The sequence below is a fragment of the Arachis duranensis genome, chromosome 5 (genome assembly GCF_000817695.3).
Source record: "Arachis duranensis cultivar V14167 chromosome 5, aradu.V14167.gnm2.J7QH, whole genome shotgun sequence".
NCBI classification, from domain to species: Eukaryota; Viridiplantae; Streptophyta; class Magnoliopsida; order Fabales; family Fabaceae; genus Arachis; species Arachis duranensis.
Genome location: NC_029776.3, coordinates 36,666,523 through 36,670,269, shown reverse-complemented (window position 1 = coordinate 36,670,269; position 3,747 = coordinate 36,666,523). Strand labels below are relative to the sequence as shown.

General features: G+C 36.7%; 1 non-coding gene across 1 annotated transcript; it reads right to left on the bottom strand.

The window, feature by feature from the left end:
• Positions 1–3,171: 3,171 nt before the first annotated feature.
• LOC127748263 (small nucleolar RNA R71) lies at positions 3,172–3,279 on the bottom strand. Its single transcript, XR_008010205.1, has one exon. It is a non-coding gene; the product is annotated as a small nucleolar RNA R71 (small nucleolar RNA).
• Positions 3,280–3,747: the final 468 nt, after the last annotated feature.

The following is a 3,747-nucleotide window of genomic DNA, read 5'->3' as shown; positions in this document are numbered from 1 at the left end:
GGACCTTTTGCTATTGTATTTGGGAGAATCTTTCAATCTTCGAATAATCTTTTGATCATGTTTTTATGATTGAACCCTCTTTGGGAGGCTGGCCATTCGGCCATGCCTAGACCTTATTCTTATGTATTTTCAACGGTAGAGTTTCTACACACCATAGATTAAGGTGTGGAGCTCTGCTGTACCTCGAGTATTAATGCAATTACTATTGTTCTTCTATTCAATTCAGCTTATTCTTGATCTAAGATATCACTTGTTCCTCAACTTGATGAATGTGATGACCCGTGACACTCATCATCATTCTCACCTATGAACGTGTGCCTGACAACCACCTCCGTTCTACCTTAGATTGAGTGGATATCTCTTGGATTCCTGAATCAGAATCTTCGTGGTATAAGCTAGAATCCATTGGCGGCCATTCTTAAGAATCCAGAAGGTCTAAACCTTGTCTGTGGTATTCTGAGTAGGATTTAGGGATTGAATGACTATGACGAGCTTCAAACTCACGATTGTGGGGCGTTAGTGACAGACGCAAAAGAATCACTGGATTCTATTCCGACATGATCGAGAACTGACAGATGAATCACCGTGCTGTGACAGAGCGCGTTGGACATTTTCACTGAGAGGACGGGACTGTAGCCATTGACAACAGTGATGCCCAACATACAGCTTGCCATGGAAAGGAGTAAGAAGGATTGGATGAAGACAGTAGGAAAGCAGGGAGACGGAAGGGACAAAGCATCTCCATACGCTTATCTGAAATTCTCACCAATGAATTACATAAGTATTTCTATCTTTATTTTATTTTTTATTCATCTTTTAATTATCAATCCTCCATAACCATTTGAATTCGCTTGACTGAGATTTACAAGATGACCATAGCTTGCTTTATACCAACAATCTCTGTGGGATCGACCCTTACTCGCGTAAGGTTTATTACTTGGACGACCCAGTGCACTTGCTGGTTAGTTGTGCGAAATTGTGATAAAGAGTTGAGATTGCAATTGAGCGTACCATGTTGATGGCGCCATTGATGATCACAATTTCGTGCACCATGTTTTTGGCGCTGTTTCCGGGGATTGTTTGAGTTTGGACAACTGACGGTTCATCTTGTTGCTTAGATTAGGTAATTTTATTTTATGTTTAAGCTTTTTACTTTTCGAAAATTTTTCAAAAATACAAAAAAATATTTCTATTTTGTCCTTCAGAGTTTTTAAGAATGGATTCTAGAGTTTCATGATGATTTGTTGAAGTATGGCTGGCTGTGAAGCCATGTCTAATCTTTTAGACCGAGGTTTTAACTTATCATCACAAGAGCTTGTTGATTTCTATCAATTTTGCTGTTGTGAGCAATGATCTGCTAAAGCTTGGCTGGCCATTAGCCATGTCTAGTGTTTTGGACCAGAGCTTTCACTAAAAGCTTGGTTGGCTGTGAAGTCATGTCTAATTCCTGGACGGGAGTCTTAGACTAGTATTGCAATGATTCCTGGAATTCTCATTAAGAATTTTGAACTCTTGTTTTTCTTTTCCACTTAATTTTCAAAAAAGCACAAAAATTTTTTTTTATAAAATCTTAAAATCAAAAATATTTTTATGTTTCTTGTTTGAGTCTAGTGTCAAATTCTAAGTTTGGTGTCTTGCATGCATTATTTATTTGATCTTAGTGGCATTTTGATTATTCCTCATCTTTAAAAATTCAAAAAAGATTTTAATTTGTGTCTTTTCAAGTCAATAATACAGAGAATTGAAGATTCAGAACATGCAGCAGAGGAATTACACAGAAAAAGATGGATATTCAAAACACCCAGTGAAGAAGGAAAACTGGCGTTTAAACGCCAGCCAGAGTACCTAGCTAAGCGTTTAACGCCCAAAAGGGTAGCATTTTGGGCGTTAAACGCCAGAATGGATACCATTCTGAGCGTTTAACGCCAGGATGATACAAGAGGGAAGATTTTGTTTTTAATTCAATTTTTTTTCAAGTTTTCATAATTTTTCAAAATCAAATCTTTTTCAAACCATATCTTTTCAATCATATATTTTCAAAATCAATTTCTTTCCATCCTCAAAAATACTTGCCTACAATTAATTATTTGATTCAACATTTCAAGTATGTTGCCTTTTCTGTTAAGAAAGGTTTAAAGTTTGAATCATATCCTTTAAATTTCTTGTTAGCCAAGTCATTAATTTTAAAAATAAAATCTTTTTAAATTGTTTCTCAATCATATCTTTTCAATCATATCTTTTTAAAACCATAACTCTTCAATCATATCTTCTTAATCACATCTTTTTCCAAATAATTTTCAATCTTTTTGATTTCTAATTTCAAAATCTTTTTCAAAAATCACTTTATTTCTTTCCCAACTTTAATTTTCGAAAATCATTCTTCAATTTTTCAAAATTTCTTCAAAATCTTTTAATTTATTTTCGAAAATTCTTCCCCTCTTCTCACATCCTTCTATTTAAGGACTAACACTCCTCCACTACCAACAATTCAAACTCTATCTCTCTTGATAAGTTCGAATTCTTCTTCTTCTACCTCCTCCTTATATTCTTCTTTTCCTCTGACATCTCAAGGAATCTCTATACTGTGACATAGAGGATTTCATATTTTCTTGTTCTCTTCTCTTTCATATGAACAGGAGCAAAGACAAAAGCATTCTTGTTGAGGCTGACCCTGAACCTGAAAGGACCTTGAAGCGAAAGCTAAGAGAAGCTAAAGCACTACTCTTTGTAGAGGACCTAACAGAAATCTTCAAACAAGAAGAAGACATGGCAGCCGAAAACAACAACAATGCAAATAATCCAAGGAAGGTGCTGGGTGATTTTACTGCACCTACTCCCGACTTCTATGGGAGAAGCATCTCTATCCCTGACATTGGAGCAAACAACTTTGAGCTTAAGCCTCAATTAGTTTCTCTAATGCAATAGAATTGTAAGTTCCATGGACTTCCATTGGAAGATCCTCATCAGTTTTTAGCTGAATTCATGCAAATCTGTGACACTGTCAAGACCAATGGGGTTGACCCTGAGGTCTACAGATTTATGCTATTCCCTTTTGCTGTAAGAGACAGAGCTAGGATATGGTTGGACTCACAACCTAAAGAAAGCCTGAACTCTTGGGAAAAGCTAGTCAATGCCTTCTTGGCAAAGTTCTTTCCACCTCAAAAATTGAGTAAACTTAGAGTGGAAGTCCAAACCTTCAGACAGAAGGAAGGAGAATCCCTCTGTGAAGCTTGGGAAAGATACAAACAATTGATCAGAAAGTGTCCTTCTGACATGCTTTCTGAATGGAGCATCATAGGTATCTTCTGGAGGATCTCTTCATCTGAAGAAGACGCCTGCAGAAGCTCAAGAACTCATTGAAATGGTTGCAAATAACCAATTCATGTACACTTCTGAAAGGAATCCTATGAACAATGGGACGAATCAGAAGAAAGGAGTTCTTGAGATTGATACTCTGAATGCCATATTGGCTCAGAACAAAATATTGACTCAGCAAGTCAATATGATTTCTCTCAAAGTCTGTCTGGAGTGCAAGCTGCACCAGGCAGTACTAAGGACGCTTCATCTGAAGAAGAAGCTTATGATCCTGAGAACCCATCAATAGAAAAGGTGAATTACATAGGAGAACCCTATGGAAACACCTATAATCCTTCATGAAAAAATCATCCAAATCTCTCATGGAAGGACCAACAGAGACCTCAACAAGGTTTCAACAACAAAAATGGTGGAAGAAACAGGTTTAGCAAT